This window comes from Cotesia typhae, unplaced genomic scaffold (assembly GCF_013202065.1).
Source record: "Cotesia typhae breed Kobodo isofemale line unplaced genomic scaffold, CoteBio_Ctyphae contig_48, whole genome shotgun sequence".
NCBI classification, from domain to species: domain Eukaryota; kingdom Metazoa; phylum Arthropoda; class Insecta; order Hymenoptera; family Braconidae; genus Cotesia; species Cotesia typhae.
In genome coordinates this window covers 8,546,079-8,569,071 of record NW_027423756.1, presented here as the reverse complement: position 1 = coordinate 8,569,071, position 22,993 = coordinate 8,546,079, and the positions used below count along the sequence as shown (strand labels likewise).

General features: G+C 27.9%; 1 protein-coding gene across 1 annotated transcript in view; it reads right to left on the bottom strand.

Moving 5' to 3' along the window:
• The window catches only part of LOC141529685 (neurotrimin), a 108,282-nt gene that overhangs the window by 31,411 nt on the left and 53,878 nt on the right, over nt 1–22,993 (bottom strand). The window contains exon 2 of the mRNA XM_074246342.1: nt 2,768–2,862. The gene's annotated coding sequence lies outside the window, so the exon portion shown is untranslated. The remainder of the gene's footprint in view (nt 1–2,767; nt 2,863–22,993) is intronic.

Below are 22,993 nucleotides of genomic sequence, written 5' to 3'. Positions count from 1 at the left end.
TAGATATAACACGATTTTTGCTTAATTCAGGCATTAACTGAATATATATTAAATAACAATATGATTTTATTTGAAGTAACTTATCGTTGAGTGATTAATGATTAAACTTTTGGACGACAAATTTATTACGATAACGTAATACCTACTAGTACTACTCGTACTTTGAAGAAAAATAAAAAAAATTCAACTTTTATAACGATAATCGATAGAATAACAGATTTTTTTTTGCATTTTAATTCGAGAAGCTTTAAAACAAACAGAGGAAATTATTCAAGGAGACTTTTATTTCAAAAATGTTTCTTTTTTTTTTTTTTTTTGTCATAGAGCATGGTTTTGAGATTGAATCTGAAATGTAGATACGACGAATGTTCTGACCTAGTAACGGAAATCGTCAAAGACTTTAGAGTATTGAAAAAAATATAATAAAAAGAATTAAAAAAAGTCCTCAATTTCTCATTTAACTTATCTTCAATTTAAATTCATTAGTATATTAAATCCTTGGTGAAAAATATCAAACGGCTTGGATGAGTTGATAAGTTAAATGGTTTAATTAAAATTTTTCAGGTGTAGTGGAGAAAATACATGTTAATATTAAAAATAAATAAATTAAGCACTTGAGTATTTGACTTACTTTTTTAATTTCTCCACTTATTGATGCACAGGTAAATTGATATTTTCGTAAATAAATTTAGTCAGTTAAATATTATTATTTTTTTTAATAGATTGTACTATATCTTACTGCAATAATACAAGTATTTTGTAATTTAGGACAAATTTATTCTGTAAATGTGATCGGAGTATTTGAATTGTCAGTGTTTTGATTTCATTTTATTCAAATGCCATTTTTTATCATTATTTTTATCGGCTATACTGTGAAGCTATCAAGTAAAGTCAAATGTTAAGCCTCAAATACTCATTGAATGAAGATCAATCACAACTGTTAAGTACAAGAGGGTTTAGATTTCGAGGTAGCATTAAGAGCTTAAGGCAACTACGTCTCGATTGAGCAATTGGGAATTGAAGGGTAAGTGTGTAGTGAAGCTGTAAATTCTGGTGTAGTGAACTCAATGAATAGACTGTGTATAGTGTGGTAACCTTTTCGACTAGCTAAATGTCAAAGGTTCTCAACCAATAGGATGTGAATAGCAAATTTCGGTATCATCACATCATAAAGTTTGCAGTAGTAATATATTTTTTTAATCAAAATGAGTAAAATAATAAATAGGTTTTGATTTATTGGACTAGTCAAAGTTTCATGACCAATCACTCACTCACTCACTTACTATGTTTATATACCGGTACTTTTTACTTAAACTGCACTCTACAAGTGGCCATTGATCATTTACTGTCATGGTAGAGCTGAGCTAAATAAAAGATTTGACTATATTCTATTGTGCATTCAGTAGAATAAAAAACTAATATATAGTTCGAAACTTATTTGAGAATGTTTCAATGAAAAGAATAAAAAACGCGATTAAAATAAATTGCTCGGATGGTACTCTACACTCTTAACTTTGAGAAGAATTGGCTTTGGGGTAAAAAGGAAGGGGAAGTTGTAGTGAAACAATGCCGCTCGATATAACAATTAAATTGAATTGAGCAATTTGCGTGGAAATATACAATACTTGTATTGAGAACATCTTCGAATTCACTTGTTTTATTTACTCTATTTCATTTAGTCGGTTATTTATGGAAATTTATTTCGGAAAATAAAACTTCAGTTACCCACTTTCCGATGTATACTATAAATTTTTCTTTCACGAAAGAACTTGAAGAATTATTTTTTTTTTTTACAAAAGAAAATCCCTAAGAAATTAATATAATTGCTATGAGACAATCAAAAATGTTATAAATTATTTTATAATAGCTTTTAACGTCAGTGACGATTTCTTGGATTAAATGAATATTCACCTCGTATAATTTTTTCATAAATATTTGATGGAATAGAATTAATATTACAGTAATGACCGAATTATACTCCATACGTAAGTTATTAATAAATTTGGAAATAAATGATATGATAATATTTAGAGTGCAGAAATAAAATTATATTGGTTATCCATGAAGGCGAAATGTAATAATTTCATATTTGGATTAATAAATATATAAGCAGACTAGTAATTATGTATGAACTACTGAAATAAAACATCTTTATTATTAATTTTGACTAATTTAATGACGTCAATCGGTGAGAAATTAAAGATAAATAACATTTAAAAATAAAATTTACAGTTGATTAATATTTCTTTTGCCTTTGACCGAAAAATAAAAATGACAGTTATAAGTTATTGATGCTGATATTAATTGATAGCATGAAAAAGCTTAACTAAAATTTATAAAAGAGAATTCATTTAGAGTTGAATAAATTTAAAATCCCTGTTATTGTCTGAATACAGATTTTGATGTGTGCATATGTGTGAATGATATACATATGCTTGATCGGATAGCCGAACTGGAAATGCCCTGAGTGTGTGAACGATAAATATACTGTGGATCAAATGCTGACCTCACAAAAAAACATGTATTCTCCAAACAGTAGTATGAGAATTATTTGATATGTTTTTTTTTTGGTGTGTATATTTGCATCATACTATTTTTTAATCATTTAACTGGTTGGCTTACATGAATCAAATTATTGACAAACGTTGTATACCAAATGATCACCCGTTGTCGACTTTAATTTACATTAAAGTACATAAGTACATAATTTACATTGTAATGTCTAAATATTATTCGATAAAAAAATTAAAAAATATCAATAACTGACCTTATAGCCTCCAAGATTTTGCACAACACATGCTAATATTGCTTCCCTCCCCACGGAAGCCGTAACATTCACAATAGCTTCTTTAAAATCTGGATCTGCAAAAAGAAAAACAAATCAAAATTAAACTTTTCCTCAAAATTTATTACAACAATATAACTTTTTGTAACGAAGTAAGCGGTTTTAAAAGTTTTATTATTCTTATAAGCATTTCACGATAGATATTAAATTTTTTCAACACTTCGATACATTTATAGTGGAACGTAAAAGAATAAAATAAATACTGACAGTGTCAAAAGGATATTTATCGGACTAATAACTTGCGCTTGGTAGCAATATATATGCGGGGTGTGAGTTGAATCAGGTTGAACATGTGGGAAAAAAAGATTAAGAAAAGCACGCGAGCAGCCAACTGTGAAAGAAGGGCGAACAAAAAAGGTGAGAGAATACTTATAACCAGGCAAGATTTCAAGAGTCGGTTTCATAATAGAGACATAAGGGAACTATAACTCCATAATATCTACCCACTGACACGTTTCTAGGATCCCACGGGAAATCCTACGTATCAAGTCTCGGTCGAATGATTGTACACGAGCAGTTGATGAATCAGTCGCGTTTAATCGCTTGCCCTCGATAAAATACTGTCAAAATATCAAATAACTCTGACATATCAGTTTTTAATGACCAATCTCTGCACCCGTTACCGCTAATCCAGTTACATTTCACATCATTTTTCTTAATATACACTCCATAGTATTTTTTTTTACTACTCTTTAATTTATCCCTGAATACTACGCCAACATTATACGCAGTAACTCGATTGCGATCCGATTACTTATAATATTATTAAATGAAATTACTTGAAGTTATAATTACGTATTTCAATATTACAATACTGATTGGTTAATTAATTGAGGATGGTTTATAATTAAAATATTTAGTAACCCATTGACGTATTATCAATTCCCATTTTATGTAATTGTATGTTGAATTAGTTTTATGTTTTCAATACAAAATGCTAATTAACAATACGCAATTATTCACTAATTTGACTCGATACTTTTTGAAGAGACAAATAAATTTTAGGAAAAAATGTTAAATTAAATTTTAACCGCATACTTGCCCGAGTCAAGGTGGTAATATTAAAGGATTTCATTTATTCTTTATAGTAATTACTAATTAGATACTTTTGAGACTACGGGTTCTTGATAAATTAGATCAAAGTGTTTGAAATTTATCGAAATCTAAGAGAAGTGACTTTCAATTGCAATTAGAGATATTGAATGATAGTTATATACTGATGGATTACAGCTCCACATAGTTATCTGAATGACCCTTGGTATTCCAAGATGCTATTCTACACTAGATTGGAGATTAATGAAAATTAATTATAATTAGAAACAATAAAGTCTATTTTCGTTATAATATGTTTCTTATTAAAAACAATACTGCTTAAATTAATTGCAGGAAAAGCAAAAAACGTTGAAATATTTTTTGCAAAGGTTCTAAAAAAAATTTGATGGAATCGAATGACCGTGTTAAAAAAATCGAAGATAAGTATAAGAATAAATAAAATTATATCAATATCTTTTATTTTTAACTGTAAAAAAGATTTTAAATAAAGAATAAATCAAGTGATTTATTTTGATAAATTGCATAAACATAATAAAAACCGTATTTTAAATTGAACAAAGAAATAATGATTCCCGGAATCTTCTGGTTACCCTCCACTAATTCCTAACCCTGTGCACAAATGACTCTCATGCAAGTCGGCAAAGCGTTCATAAAGTTTTCTCTCTCTCTTACACAAATTTAAATATATATTTATATGTAAGTGTGTGTGCTGGCGCAAAAGAGATCGCGTGCATGGGATAGATTATAGCAACGCAGACTAGGGGTGCAAAGTCACAACCACGTCGGCACGATGTCTTTTTACCGAATCCGTGAAATAATGACAAGCTAATAAACCGTTCGAACATTAATATTATAGATAATTATTTTTTCAAAGTATGTATTTTTTTTTTTTTTTTATTTATGTGCCTATATTAACAGCCCTGCATCTTAGTGCATGGATTTAAATTAACAGATAAAAAAACTGAGGGTAAAGATGACGGCGATAATAAAAATATAATTAAGAAAGAGAAAATAATAAAGTAATAAGGCAAGGTAAAGTAAGGTAGCGTAAAGAAAGATGATGAGTATGAAATAAGAAATAATTTATCATTTCCGTCGACTTTTCATTAAAAGATAGCACAATAATCCACGGAAAACTTGACATTTCGTTTCAGCTTTTACTTTACCTCCACTTTATTCTCTGTACTTTTGCTCACAATTGATTTAAATTTCATCTTATATTTAATCCAGAAATTGTTGACAACAACATTTAAAATGAGTAGGAAATAATAATAAACAATTATACTTTCATATAATCCTATATTAATTTATATTAGATTTACGCTCAAGTAAACATTATTATTATTTAGATGTTAGTATGCTATTAACTATTTTCATTCGCATTCAACTTACAAGAAAAATTTTTTTTTGTAAACATTAGATTTTTTTTGTGCTAAAAATAAATATGTACTCATGTGTTCCGTCAAATATATCGCCAAAAATCGATCAACATATATGTACAAAGACGTGACATTGATTGTAGGTACAAAGGAAAGATAAACATATACCATTATCGTGATATAAATTTCGTCTGAGTTGTAAGCGATACTGATACGGAGGGGTGAAGACATGAAAGTAAATGTTATTAAATTGATGAGTTCGCATCAAATTACTAAAAAGTATATAAATCGTTATTATTATTTTTCGTTTGAGATGAATATAACTGATGACAAGAACTTTTCGGATGAAATATTTTATTAAGTAAATTTGAAATTCAAAGATATGACTTTTGAAATTTTTATATAAATATCTATTGGCTTGACATTTCGATGAAATTCATTGAAAATAATTAAATTATGCTCGAAATATGAATTCAGTTAAAATCAAAAAAAGTATTTTTATTTTAAAACTTATTCTCTCAAAAGTTGAATTTCAATATAACTTTTTTAATCTTTCTCTGATTGAAAATTAATTGGTCTTTTTTTTTTTGATCCTGTGAAATAAAATGTATAACAAGATAAAAAAAAAATTTTTTTAATCAATATAACATTTTTTTTTATTTTCTTTCATTTCTTTTTTGATCCATAATGGAAAAATAAATTCAACCAAATAATCTAACATATTTAATTAAATATCAAGCATGTGAGTTGTTTGAAAAAATGATTAAACTATTTAAATTTAAACTGCAATTAACATTAAAAATAAAAGTTTCTATTAAATAATAAAAAGTAATTAAAATGTTTCAAAGTTTGAAAGTCGTTATGTTGTAATGAATGTAGTATCAGAAATACTGGATAGGATATTGATGTTATTAATATCTAAAAAGGATATCACAGGTTAGGTAATTTAAGTGTTGTGTTTATTAGGAAAGAATACAGAGGTCTGTCTACAATGAATAGTTCTTCAGGACTATCTTCTCAAGTCCTTTTTCTTAATTACTCTACCTACTACTTGGGCCTCTCTTCCCACTCAGTCATACTTTTACAATACGCAAAACTAACTTAAATTTAAAGTTCCCACCCATTTCCAAAATACTTTTAAAATTCACTCTCACAATTTTACTTACAACAATCTTACCTATCTGTCAAAACATCTGCAAACAGAATGTTCGACGTACTTACTTAAATCTTATAATTTACGATACCCTAAACCCTTGGTTACAAAAGTGAAATCTCTACAGTGATCATAAAACTAAAAAAAATAAGTTACAGTCTATTTTTACAACTTTATATGAATCTGAAAGGAATATATTGAATTTAAATATGTCCAAGTACCAGATTTTTACAGAATATTAAAGTTAAGATATAAGCCATTTTTACCGAGAGTTTTTTACAACAGTTCTTCCAACAAACGTAAAGTAAAAAAATGAAACCATTAAAATGTGAAATAGAAAAATAAAAACTATTAATAAGTAAAAGCATAAAAAGTAGTAGAGAAAAAAAAACGTAATAAAATTCTGTAACGTTTGAATTTGTGATTCATTTTATGATTTGACTTTATACATATATTTTTTATTTAGCATAGATGTGCGTAACCGTGACGTAGCTCTACCGTTGAACTGTATATAACGTATCCGTCCCGGATACATTATTTATTTTACATGAAAATATGCGTTACTCTGACGAATTTATAAGCAAATTGATTGTTGCGCATAATGGGACACCCGAACGCATGGCTAGCTTGGGAAGAGTAAAAATTGAAGCTACGGCTTTATGAAAAACAAAACAATTTATTTTTTCGTATCAAATACAACTATTTAAAATTATTCTTTTCAATTTGATCGATATGGTACAGATACTTTTGAAAAGTTTATATATTGATGTAACTATATCTATATTATTATTATTATTGTTATTATTATGATCCCTTGAATTATTTTTGTTAAGTGAAGAATCGGGCTAATGTTATTCATATTGAATACATTCCAAGCGCATTTTCAGTATTATTATTCAATAGTTAAAAATAAAATTAGGGTCGAGTGAATTTAAAGCGCGTTAAGGGGGATGGAAATAAAATATTTTTTTTACGATCGTTGAAAGGCTTTACGAGCAGTGAGTGATACTTGAATAATGCTACGACTTCATTGGGAACATTTTAGTAACTAAATTTATATATGGATAGATAGATTTCAATATATTTTGGTTATTTCATATAATACTCTAAATTCAATAGTTCATTTATGTCAGTCAGCGGAAATGCTTTTATCGTGTAAATGTTGAATTATATTTATCATGACTGTCAATTTGTCTGTACCATTTTTTTTTTTTTTTCCCCAACAAATCTTACCAAACAATATTTCAGGAAGCATTTATTTACTAAGTGGAATGAATGTAACAATTTTTTTTGTTTAATTAAAAAACAGATAGTGATAGAATAAAAAAAAATAATTTTCTTAATTGTATATATTTAAATTATTTTTTATTTTAGTATCAAATAAAGGTATTATTCATGAAAGAAAATTGTCCATTAATTAAACTCCTTTCAATTAAATGACATCTTTTTCCTAAATATTTAATCAATTCGATTAAATGTTTTAGAAGCGTGTCTATTTATATTTCGCTCGGAAGGATTCGCCAGTATCAAATGAATCATTTAACATCCATCCAAATCTCAATTATCGGAAATTTTTAAACTCATAATTTGGGTAATCAATTATACTAATTGCTAGAAAGTCACGAAGAGTTAAAGAAAAATTTTACAAGCTAGTAACTTTTGCTCGGTTAAATTTTCCATTTTAAGAATTGAAGTTATATTACAATCCGAGCTTACGAGAGTTTAATCAACTCGAAAATGAGAACTGTATATATAATACGCGGATGTACAAATATTATATGTACATATTAAATTCACGATGAATCGTTACTACTTGTCGACAAGTTAATGGAGTAGTGCAAAATCAGAATACATAGTAAGATACTGCTCATTTAAGTTGCATGCAGTAATTATTGTTTATGAAGCAAATAACTCGAATTAGTTGAGTGACGGGTGTACCTATATATGATGCGCTATCTTACTTTCATCTACCTCGTGTTCATAAATTATTTGCTAATGTTCTGCAAAAGGAATTCAAACTATTCCATCGAGTAAATATATAATTGTATAAGAAGTAACAATTTTTTGACAGATTATTCAAACTTATACTACTTATTGGGATCAAATTCAGCTCCCATGCTTGTCTGGAAACTTTTCATCCGTTCAATATTTTAGTCTCATCTCCGTGAATTGTAGCTTTTTTCTTCCAAAATACACACTCAATTATCATTGATATTTAATACTTTAAGCTACTTTCATTATACTTCAGTCATTGAGAATAAAGTAACGAAAAGTTGATGAATAATAAATTCAATAAAAGGAATTTGAAAAATTAATGTGATAGTCAATGTTGAATAAATTTATGTCCAAAAAAATAACAAAACAAAAGACCTGAGATTTTATTATGAACGATTGTTACTATTCTTTTCATCATATGGTTCAATGAAATAGTAAAAATTTTGCGAGACATATAAACATATAATAGCAGTCTAAAACACGTGTTCTGAGAGGTACTGAAAAAAAGTAATAAAAATTTTGATAGCATTACCGAGAAGTCTAGTACGGTATAGTGATTCGAGCACGTAAAGTAATAAAACATGCAGACTTTTCAGCGGCGCCACTCGTCAACTGTTATTATTGTTGTTATTATTACTGCTTTCATTATTATAGATATAATGTTGTAATGTTTACCCACATTAAAAATATATCGTGCATATTGTTATCTATAAGCATTGTAATAATAACGAGTTCGATGTAAAGCTTCTAATGTACGGCAATTTAGAACAAACAGAATTTTTTTGGAAGATTTCATTATTGACAATTGATTTTTTTAATTTAATAAAAAATTTTTCTATCAAAGTACATTGTGCGGTAACATTTTTAAATAATTCTACAACTGATAAAATTATTATATTCTTATTCTTCATTTTATAAAAGTGAGTAAATTATCATAAAATAAATAACAAATGTAAATAATGAATCTTAAATTTATTATGCTTTGTATCTTTGAGAATATCACATCAATTTTTAGTGTTTACATTATTTTTTAGTCACGTATTTGAACCCTCTTCAACAAATTCATTGAAGTCAATACATAAAAAATATTTAACTAATAAAAACTCGATAAAATATTGTTAGACTGGATATGGTTCAACATTTAACATGAAACATAAAATAAATAAAATATTGAGAAAATCGATTGAATTGTTATTTGACAGAATATGAATGTTTCCACGTTCATCTGGTTAATCTTATTGATTCAATATAATAGTGAAATAGAACGAAAGGATTTATTAAGAATTGACGATTAAGTAGTTTGTCCGTATTGATATTTTAAGTTTTTTAATTATTCAAAACATGCCAAATCAATATTAACTTTACCAATATAAAAATCACGAACTTTTAAAATAATTGATTTATTAAATTTTGATGTATATAATATGAGTAAAAAATTTTTAATTAAGCTTATGACAAGAAACTCGAGTGCTTAATAAATAAATTCAACCTACTTGTTGAAAATAGAAATAACGTGTTAGTTTTTTCTAAATAAATAAATCAGTTTACGATTGAATATCATCAGACTATCGATCGACTAAAAATTAAGATTTAAAGTCTCGAGTACATAGTGAGGAAACCGCGAAGCCGAGAAACGTAAAAAATAGTAGTGTGGTGAAATATTTCTCTGGCTTCTTCATCGTATATCACCCTGCGTAAAATCGATTGTCGACCTTATATGACAAATTTTTTTTTCTTTTTATTCGACAAATATATACAGAAGTGGCACAATAAAAATTGATGAATTAAAAAAAGTGATTGAATATTTTTTTTCTATTTTATTGCTGTCAAATTTATTGAAGGGTGAAAAAATGATTGGAGATTCGTAAAAAACAACTAAAGTTTAACAAGAATAAAGCGATGTAAAAGTTTAAATAAATTATTTTTTTTTATTGATTTGTTAAATCGCTTAAGAAACAAGACGGTAATCAGTTTGACCTAGTTTATGATAACTGATCATCGGCGAGCTACTGCAAACTACTGGGCACCGCAGAATTGTAGAAGGACAATTCCCTTTAGTTGGTAAATTGAAAAATGTGGTGAAGAAATTGTTTGCAAGTATATGAGTTCGCTCACTTACTGAACATAATTTAAAAAATACACTATTCTTTGTAATACAATCCTTCCTTGCTAATCTCATAATTTGAGTAACCAGAATCTTGTTTAATTGTACTTCAATGTTCTTTGAAATAATCATTGTTAATAAATTGACAAAAAATTTAAGAAGTAATAAAAAGTTCTTATAAAATTTTTACTTCCTCTTCTAAATTACCAACGTAGACAAGTAATAAATAAAAAAAAAACTCTAAGCAAGTGATAATAAAAAAAAATGACACTTTAATGATTATTCGTAAGTTTTTATAAAAAACTAACAGAGTAGAGTTAATAAAAAAAATTCTCCAAGTTATAAATTATGATGAAAAAAGTTAATTTTAAAAAAATTAGTCTAATGTGAATTTTTTATGACTCGAGTCGTTAAAGAGAAAATGTACTTCTTTCATAATTATTTTTTTCATACGCTATCAACATTCCATCACACAGATGAGACGCCAATAAAAGTCAGCGACTTGTAATTAAAACCTAATAAATTATATTGAAATTAACATTCCTATTTCACGCAGCAGCATTCCTTAATATAAAAAATCGACGATTAAAAATACTATCTTTCTTAGTTCTGGCGTATTTATCAAGTTTATTATCATTTTTTAACACAATTAATTCCCACATTATTCATCGCTGTATTCTACTGACTGGATAATTTCTTCTATTGTAAGAAGATTAAGAGTAAAACAAATAAGAAGATTGAGAAAATGAATTTTTTTTTAGTGTACTTCGCGATAGAATAATAATGAAAAAAAAAGATTAAATGAAATACAAGAAAACATAATACAAATGAAAATAAAAAAATACTAAGACTGCTTAAGTAACTGACTGTTTTTGAACACAAAAGTGAATGAGGAAAGCTAAGAAGGTTGTAATATATATGTTATCACGGTTCTACGATAATTGAGGGCTCTCTACAGTACTGAGTAGAGTACATACTGCACTCTCGAGTAATCAACCTCATCCGCCACCACCAGAATACATGCATACTAACTTACGAGAGCTTCAATACTTTAACTTTCTGATACTTTGATACAATAATTACGCATCTGGGTTTCATAGTACATACTCGGATTTATAGTAACTAAAAAACCGCTTCACTGTCTACATACATTTTTGAGTTACTTTGGAAAATAATAGTAACATTGAATGATTTTTATCAAGATTAAAAATATGTAAGTCTACAAATTTTTTACTTGTTATTGTCAAAAAGTCATAGCTAAAAATCAAATTATGTATGTTATATTCTAGATTTCTCAAGTGGCTTAAATTATGACTAATTTAATGTGCTTGGTAATAAATCAATGGGAGGTATGAAGAATAATTTATAAAGATATAATTATCGTCTCAAAATTAAATTACATAATAAACCGAAATCAAATTACAGAAATACGTATTATTCAATTACATAATCGTAGCGACGGTATATAATAGAATTATTAAATAGATCTATGATTTTAGATTTATAAATCTCACTGCTTTTCCTTCACCCAAGTACAATTAATACAACTTTTGCAGACAAATATATGCATGAAGTCATCTAAAAAGATATTTTTTAAATTAGACTTTCAGCATTAATTAATATTTAAAAGACTCCTTTTTTATTTAAACTTTTCATAAATATTTTAGAGAATAGTCTGTAAATAGTCTGATAATAAAGAAAAAGATCGATTTTAATATATCAATATTACATTTAAAATCATCTGAAATTATAATAATTTGGCATTTATTTTTTAAAATAATAGGAAATCCTTTAATTAATCACAATTAACTTTCGTTTACACATTTTTATTTACGTTAAATGTTTAAGGTATTGATGCATTCAGCCGGAAATTCAATTTCTCAAGAATTCAATTTCAAGTCAGATATAATTTATAATAACTTTTCGAACTTTAGTAAGTAATTGGCGGTAATTATTCTTAGTAGCTTTTGCGAATAAGGCGGCATAGGTTATCAAGTTCAGCGAGATAGTTGCTATGTAATTTAATGTTTTAACATTACTTTAATATCTATATATATATATATATATATATATATATATATATATATATATATATATATATATATATATATATATATATATATATATATATATATATATATATATATATATCATAAGGAAATATTATCCTCGAATTATCGAAAGTTGTCTTTTAGTCTAGCAGCTGTGTGCCGCTTTGTAAAACGGTAATTTTCCCTCCTCTCTTTTACTTATACTACTTCTGCTTCTGCAAGTACTGGTATAACTATACAACAAGAACGACTACTGCTATTTTCATTTTCTCTTTCTCTATAAACCAGGTTTCCTTGTTAAAATGTAGAAGCATCGAGCTAGGTATAAGAGTACAACGCGTCGTCTGTACAAAATCTAATAACTTAGAACGCTCCTTAATTGGATAGTTAGTGTCCGGTAGGTATCCTCTTCTTTCCTACACCGGTGGCTATTTTCTTGCAAAAATACAGCATCGTCAAATGAAACTGGATACTAGATTGCGTAAAGTGCAACGAAAAAAAATTTATTCTCTCAGCTATATGCACATAAATAAATACAGATGCTTAATTTTTAATTTATCTGATAATTAAAGTGATTAAAAAAAAACTATTAACTTTTTCAGGTCTTAGGGCAGTGAAAAAAATTATTTTAAAAAGTACTTAAGAAAAAATTAAATTTTTTTAGTAATTTAAAAAATTCATTGTTTTGTAAAATGACCGATAAACCTCAACAATGATAACCAAAATTTTGTAGTAATTGATCAATATTAAACATTATTATCTTTGAGTGGACTAAATAATGTTAATGATAGATATTATTACTTCAATGATATGAAGTCAATTCATTGAGTTTTATCATAATTATGGGATGCTTTGATCATTTAACACTAGACAATTTTCATTCAGGTTTGCGGTGGTCGAATACCAAGGATATTAATTATTCTATATTAATATTGATACTAACCTCCTGTTGGTATGATTAACAATCAAAGAGAAATTTTATTAAATATACTGTAATAAACCATTAGTCTATCAAACCAGTGCTGTCATATGCTAGTAGACAAGAGGATTTCAATTTCATTAGTCTTGTGATAGCAAATTAAAAGTATTTAACTAACTGTGATTAATCATAATTAATGTTTTTTTTTTTTTTTTTTTTTTTCAAACTTACTCTGAAAAGTATGAGTCAATGTAGTGAAAAAGTTAATTTATTTGGTAAAAAAAAAAATCAATAAAATTTGGCACATTTTTGGACAACGTTAATTACTTTATAATAAAATGATAAATTAACATTTATTTAAGTAATTTATAATGATTTAAAAAAAAATCACTAAACTTTAAAAGTGAATTGAATAAATATTTTAGTGGCTTTGAAGCTTTCCATTACTTTCATTCAGAATAAAATGACAATTATCTGTATCTTCAGTAATAATTCATGATACATCTAATGTCTTTTATTTTAACGTTAAATATGAATTTCGAAGAATCAATAATATTGCTCACGCAAGTTATAATTCGATTTATAAAAAAATAATTCTATTTGAATAAGAATAAAAGAAGCAACTAATGTATCGATTTATACTCCTGCTATTTGTTGTGATTCTAAATTATACGAGTGTTAGTTAGATCAGTGTATAGAAGTGGAAAAAAATAAAACAAACGTGGAAATAAATTGGTGTCACTGAGATTGACGTACAAGTCACTAGTAAAGAATGAGCGGATTGTATGTCTGCCAATGGAGTAATTGAATAAAAATTTATTTTCAATGAAATACGACGACTTCAAAATACCTTCTTGTTTTGTATAACCGGGAATATTGAAAATCAACGTAAATAAACGAATAAATAATTCATAAGAATTCAATCACCGCTGAGAAAAGTTAAAAATTCTACACGTATTTATCGTACTAAAGTAGTGTACCGAGAAAATTATCAATTGACATCAAATGCGGTTATTCACCACAGCCACACTTTCGAGGATACACAAAATGTATATTAATAAAAATACACATCGTAAAAATAATTATTATTGATCACAAATGTATTCATTGTTATTTTTTTTTATTTGAACTACTTAAGAGTATTATATACCGAAGAAACAAGAATATAAATGAAATTACAAATATAATAGGTAATAATGTATTTATGAATACTAATATATGTAACATAAATAAGACAAAGAAATGTTTAGGTACTGTACAAGCGGTAATTTTAATTCTGGATCGCGTGTAACAAAGTATGCCATCATACTGTGACAACATAACAACAATCAAATTGGTAATCCAATCGATATTCGTTAAAAATCACACTTGTACAAATCACATTATTGATGATCTGCCAATCCGGTTTTCGAATTCATTTGTCCCTTATTGTTCAGTTTTACAAACGCACCGAGATTGACAAATATTTTATCCTCTACGTACGCCAATTTCGTGATGATACAATTCAGTTAATGGGGGAAAAAAAAAAAAAAAAAAAAAAAAGTCATGAAAATACAAAACAAGTTTGTTTACCAGAAATGTTATTCTGGTATGAGTATAATAAAGTGTAAATAAATAAATTTTGTTTAAACAGATGCAACACAACAGATCTACAATTTTTGATGGGATATTTGTGGAATTAAATTGAAATTATTAGTTTTTATTTTAGTTACACCATAGTTGGAATCGTTAAAAATATATTTATTATTTATCCCGTAAAAGTTGCTCTTCATTTTTATTTAAAGCAATTAAAAAATCCAGTATACTGACTTTAGTGGTTTTTACATAGAGGATTATCCACGAAAACCGGTCTCGTAGTTCATCTGCATTTAGAGCATGTGCTTTTATGTCCATGCGGCGTCGTTCTGACCACATGAACATAGTATGTAATAGAAGTACCGAGAAATTCCCGTGTACGCTTTCAACCACCACTCGAGAGACCACGGTTCTCTGGAATACACACACACACACACACACACACACGAATACATGCCTGCATTTACCTACTAACATAAGTATGTAGGTATATATATATATATATATATATATATATATATATATATATATATATATATATATACTTTATATATGAAAAGTACATATCTATCATAGTATATTCGGAACAAGCGGTCGCGTTAACGCGTGTCAGTGGTCACCACCAAACACACAAAAGTCAATGATGGCTTTCACTCTTTTGAATCTACAATTCTTTGCAATCTCTCAGTAAAAATGGTTTAAAAAAAGATTTTCCGTATAACTAAAAAGAAATTTAAATGTGAAAATTTGGTCATGTGAATTTTTATTGTAATCAAATTTTTTTATAGCAAATACAACAAATTCTACAAAGTTATTACTAACCTTAAAAATTAAATAAAAAATTAAAAGAAAGCAGCTTAAATGAAGGAAAAAATAGAGATTTCAATAACAAATAAAAATAAATTTTGATTATGAAAATAAAATTAAAAAAAGAAATGTTTTGTCAGTGAATACTCTGGTATTTTTTAACTTCACCAGCTATCGCGTGTGAATTGCGAGCTTTCGACTTTAATAACTTTAATGATCCCCTCGTCCCGATTACAGTCGATTCGAGTAGCACACGTCACAATTAAACTTAACAACCATCGCGGGCATACGCAGCCACCAGCGGTAGCACTAGCTGTAGTAGTGGTTCTACTACGGGTAGCAGTAGTAATAGTAGTAGTACTAGTGTTAGTGGTTGTAGCAGAGTGTACCGTACCATTAATATTCACAGAACGAATAAAACGAGACGAGAATGAGAGAAAATGAGTATATATGAAAAGGGAGGGTACGGCCATACAATTTGCCTCCAACTATACGCGATATTATGACCGTCGTCGTACAAACTACTCTACAAGTGAGTAGTATAACTTGAGTATAGAGTAGCCACACTAGTGTCGATTAACTCAAAAAGGTTAAAAGCTTTGAGAGTCAGTGTACACTGCACAACCTTCAGGGCTGCGATGATTATCAACTTTACGCTCCTCTCCTCGCCCATTTCACTTGCTTGTGCGTATTGTATTTCTATTTTACGTTTGAAATGGTTACTAAATGCAGAAGCAACAACAAAAAGCTACGATAATAATAACAATAATAATAATAATAGTAATCATAGTAGTAATAGGAAGACTGTCTCGAGTGACACAGTCAGTCTTCATTGGATGGCAAAAGTGAACATTTCTTATCGCACTTCATTGGACCGAATGAGAAAGTAAAAGACAATGCATTATCTCTTGTTTACTTTTTACATTACATTATTTCTTTCTTTTATTTTATAATACCAGTCCGCGGTAGGAATAAGTACTTCAGAAATACGATGCATTTGTGGAAACGTTATAAGGTTACTTTTTCGCATTATTCCGAGTTTACAATCCCTCGAAGGCTTCGGGAAAATGATCTGATAAGTTAGAGACATAAAAAACCAGGAGGACGTCGAATGCCGAAGAGTTTGATATTATCAGGAAATAAAAAGTATATTTCTATAAAAAAAATTTAACTGTAATTGTGTATTGAACTTGTTCTCTTTTATTGTTATTATTATTATTATTATTATTATTATTATTATTATTATTATTATTATTATTATTATTATTATTATTATTTGTATTTTTACTATTTCTATTATTATTGCAGATAATTATTTTGTGTTATGAAAAAGTTTTTTATCATTAAATTTTATTACTTGTCAAATAACGTTTGTTGTATGCAACTAAAGCCTTTCTTCATCCAGTGACATTTCCGTTTCTTTGGCAACATGAAAGCACTGCCCCGCTAACGAACTCGTCTGTCGTCCACTTACTCATACACAGCGGCCAAAATAATAATATTAACAATGATGGCGATGACAATAATAATAATAATAGTGATATTCCAGATGACCTACGTCTTCATTATTTTTATTGATTGACACTGATTGTTAGGTTATTGGTAGAAAAAATTAAAATCCGACAAAAAAAAACCATGACGGCAATAAATAATTTAAAAAAAGTGTAAGTAATGTCCGGTTGGCGGACGAAAGAATAGAAAATGAAATAAATTTATTGAAAATCTTTGTCTCTGGCTTATCTTTAAAATTATGATCTTAATATTAAAAAATTTGAGAATTTTTTTTTTTATTTAAACTTAAGAGGTCACTTCAAAATTGCTTCTCGACATAATTTTTCTCCAGTTCAATTAATTTTATTCCATGAAAAATTCAACTAAAAAATTGTGAAAAAAATGAAAGTAATTCCGATAACTAAAAAAATTGAATTATTTTTACAAAAATCAATGTGTTATTACTATTAAACTTTGACAAGAGAACGAAGTGGTCAACCTGTTATCTACTCCCCCTTAATTCTGACTCTCCCTCGACATAAGTAGCGGTTATAAGCTATAGAGGGTTTAATATGTAACAATTGATGTGGAATTACAAAAATTTGTATCCTTGTAAAAGAGACTCTTAAAGCTATCTCAGCTGCCTCTTCATGGAACAATAGGGAGTAGTACAAAGAGAGTCCTTTCTGAATAAGAATAATAGAATTTAGAGTCGCCCGATGCCGCCGTCGCTACTCTGCCGAGTGTATATACGTACAATATTATGTATAATAGTTGAGTACTAGTAGAGTGTAGTGTAGTGCATATTTTCAAAAGTAGCTTGTACTGGAATATGAATATGAACGTCAGGGAATACGTATACAAAATGTTCCCTCATGTCTCTTGTCATATACATTACGAATGTATACACATGATGTTTCCTCTTTCTACTCTATATACTCTTTCATTTATTTTATAACGTTATTAAGTATAACAACGAAATAATGTCGTATTCTAATTAACAAAGGTTATAACTCATCAGAGAAGCCACGATGAAAATGTAATTAGTGTTTTTATTTTATTTTTTTTTTTTTTTAGAACTCAAAATTTTTTTAACTTATAAAATATATGAAGGGATGAATAATTGAAAACAATTTTAATTAATCGAGTGGCTCAATTTATATTCAGATCATTTTATTTATTTTATGACCAAATACGGAGGATATTTTTTAACTGTCACTTTTAACAATTTATTAATTCTCATCAATTTTAGATATTTATTTATTTTGACGTTAAATAATTCGGTTGAAATTGATTTATGGTTTGAAATTCGAATGAATATTGAATTTTATTTTTCGTTTATTATAAAAAATAAATGTGAGTTATTTTTACTTATTTTTATTTATTTATTTATTTATGAATAACACTATTAATATAGATTAATACCGGATTTTATAGAATTAATTTTTTTATATTTTTTATCATAAACTTGCCCCGTAATTAAAAAAAAAAAAAAAAACGAATTAAACTTTAACATGTAAATCTTTTAACGAACTCTCGGGATTTTTTTACAGATATTGAGATCAATATTTCATAGTAAATTTGTAAAACTCATTTGTCGCGATTGAAACAATGATATAGTATTCGAAAATACTTAAATTTTTTTAATTGAAACTTTTTCTTTTAATTTCCCTTCAACTATCGCAATAATTTTTATACATATAGATTGTTAAAGAAGAATTGTTAAAAACGTATAATATCTTGAATCTTTATAAATTCAAACTTTATATAAGATTGAAGTTTGAAATAAGTATCTTATAAATTGTGCGAGTAAAGTAAAAGAAGATTGGTTGAGTGGTATCATAAAAATATTATTTATTCCTTTGTGAATTTTATCTCAACTTCGGAAAAATTTATCAGCATAAATTTTATATTTTAAGAATTATTTAAGAAAATAAAAATATAAAAAAAAATTATATTTAACAAAATTTGTCTGAAATTAAATAAATTATATCGGTCGTTAACGTGAAAATGGATACAGAATAATTGAGAGAAATATATCGTAATTAAAATTACAATATCGATTAATCGACTAGATAAATTTGGGCGTTTAATGAACAATTGTACAGAATAATAAATAAATGAATACCTCGATACAAATGACATGATAAAACGAATTTCTGAATGAATTCGCGAGAATTAAAAGCTCCACTGATGCCTTATGTATTTGTATTATAATTATTATTGCTGTAGTATTATTTTGCGTGTAGAGTATTCATGTAAAACGTGATATTGTTAACATTGAAGCTCTCTCAACACTGTTTTATTTTTGTGTACTGATCTTTTTATCTTTTCCACATTAACTCGATACAATTTTGTTTTTTCTCCTCAGTCTTTTTCGCTTTATTTTTTTTAATACCGTAATTTAACTAAGAAGATAACCATCGCAAAATAACAATTATAAAGTTCCGTTACAGAAAAAAATATTGCTGCTGAAAAAAAAAAAAAAATGTACAACTAAGATATAAATGTAAATCTAAATGAAAACAAAATCGAGAAAAAAAAATACAGCTAGAGTAATGTTTAGCTTAGGTTGAATGGCCTGACACACGACGGTAGCACCTTTATGATCTCGATGTATTGCAATATGATATTATGCACCACTCGTAGTACTATGACAGGGTATTATCCCCACGCAGTCTAACAACATTTCCATATTGCAGCTAACGTAATATTACGTCGAATCGACCGCGTAATTATGAATTTGCGATTAAACGTCTCAGTCGCTGTGCCTGGGGATGTCAACTCTTATATATCTTAATTTAATTATTACTATTACTAGTTTTTCTTGATCAAAAGTTGATTCTGAGTTAAAATCTTTACCCTAATGACTTTAAAATGTGATTAATTAATTATTTGATTAAGTACTTAAAAGATGTTTAAGTGTCCTTAATTGTTAGTAATACGAAAATTCTATAACAGATAAGCTGGGTTATCGTTGAAAAATTTACTAGCTGTTGTTAATATTATTAAATAATTTCTAAACTACAAAATTGGAAATCAAACTTCAGTAATACGGAGACAAATTAATTAGTATGGATTGATATAAAAAAATAATAATCAAAATTAATGTACTTGTGTGTATAGAAGACATTAAACTATGAAGTAATAATATTCTTAAACAATACTTAAGAAAAAAAAATCAGTCTACTAAAACACCACCTAAGCTTTATATCCTTGAAAAATTATTGAACTGTATAATATGATGATCTGCTCAAGTCAAAAATTTGAATTTACATTGAATTTATACGAACTATTTGACCTAAAATTCAAGTGCTACGGATTTACAAACTTTTATTAAGCATAAGTTTGATGTAAGTTCATTATTTTCACTGGGGTTGAATTTTTTTTTTTTTTATTTGTAGTGTTGTAAAATGATTATAACCAAAAAAACATTCCTAAATGTCAAATCGAGATATCGAAAAGGTCATTACATTTTGAATTTAATGCATTGACTCACACAAACTTCTGTACACAATATATGTGTATAGATGAAAATATTAGAGTGGTTGTATACACATGATCCTGACGCGAAGTATTTCCAGGTCCGCCTGAGACTCGACCGATGTTTTATGAACGGTAACGTGAACGTGGAGAAATTACATTTCGTGGAAAAATTTACTGACAAAGCCTTCGTAGGGCACGTTGTTTACGAGATCTCACTGGGACCGTCAAGCTCACGTAAAAAGAAATAAAAATAGCTGCACTGTTCGTGCGCTTCAACAGTGATATGAAATAAAGTAAAGGACGAAAATAAACGAGAGGACGTAACAGGAACGGCTCGGAAAAAGGACAGAGAGGAAATAACGGTATCAGTGAGTGTAAGTAGCCATGGGTACGCTTACATACCCACTAAGAAATAAAATAGCTGGTTTTGTACAGCAGAGACTATTAAATATGAAAATGTGTAAAATTATTATGAGAGGTTTTATGAGAGTCAAGCTAATGTTGGTATTTGAGAAAGGATAATTTTGTGGATGTCGAGAAATTCACCGACGATAAGAGGGGTGCTGATGGATATCTGACATGCCACGGGTATATTGCAAAGAAAAAAAAAAATAAGATCTCGTTGGTGATAAAACCGCGTGAATTCGAAATACCTACGCTGTGTTTGTCGTATGAATTACGCTGGCCGTCGGTGGTCGTTTGCTTTTTTTAGTTACCAATTGTGGAAACTATACTAGGCATTTATTACATAAACAGCGAGGTTTGTTCGTTTGTATATATTATTGTTATATATGTGGGGATATTTTGTGCACAATCTAATGCGGTTCGCAATTGCTCAGTAAATATGCTACGGGGTTTTTTTTTTCGCAGAAAATATTTTTTATTGTTTGAAAATTTCTAGCTGCTTTGTAATCATTGTTTATATACACAAATAAGAATACGTCAAAGGTTTTTATTTGTTTTTTTATGTAAGTTTACGATAAATATACACATTGACTTCGAAATAATTCTCGATATGTCCGATAAGATTAGAAATAAATCAATGATTTGTTGAAAATATAGCTTGTCTTTTTTTACCAAGAAAATAATGTAGTTATGCAATAAATTATTATCACGAAGAGCTGGGTAAACATTACTCAAGCGTATTTAAGGGATGATCCGATTATACTTTATTTTGTTAACAAGTCAACAAGGAGAAATTTCCTACATAAGATTTCTAGTTGAAAATTAGTTTTCACAATGACAAATTATCGATAAAAATTGTAGAAATTATTTTTTTTCAGAAAAAAAAACTATTACTATTTTAATTAAAAAATAATTCAGAGATATTCATTTCACTGAAAATAATATTTTAAGTATATGCTATTTCTAGTATTCATTGCTTAAAACTTTCTCATAATTAAAAAAATAACGAGCACTAAAACTCTGAGTCTATGAAGAAAGAAATGAATTGTTTTATTGATAAACATCTCATTAGATGGGTATTAAAATTAATGAATAAATTTTGCTAATTCCCTTTTGAAAGTACAAACAATGCAATACATTTACTTTACAATTTGAAATAACACAAACGGGCTGAAATATTCATCTCATCCGAGAAAACTATCTCCAAAAATAAAAGCGTAAAAACCGAGAGAACAAATTTAACCCATCGAGCATACGAGTATATTAATAGTATATTACATACCTAGGCCAGTAAAATAAGAAAAGTCTCAGATCACATGTAATTGTTGGCCGAGGTGAAGCCGAGGTTGACAAACAGGTGGTCTGAGGCTTTACTTTTTACTGGCCAAGGTGTGTATACTATTTTTCTGCTCGACATAGCCGGAATGTGGCAACTTCGTTTAGCGCAGCGGCCAGATAGTTGCCACTTTCCGGCCGGAGGGCAGAAAATTATTTTCAGCGGTGTAACATTTGATAAGCATCTACGGATGTTTTTCAATAGAAAAATATGCCCGATATTAAGGGTGTAAAAAAGTCCCTGGGGTGTGATTTTTAGTGGGAACGAAAATAATAAAACTGAGCGAGAAAAATAAGTAAAATAAAATAATAAAAAAAGTAATGGTAATGAATAACCCGAGAAACGGGCGGTATGATAAGAAACAAAGTCCGGATTTGGGGCTGGGATCCGAGCA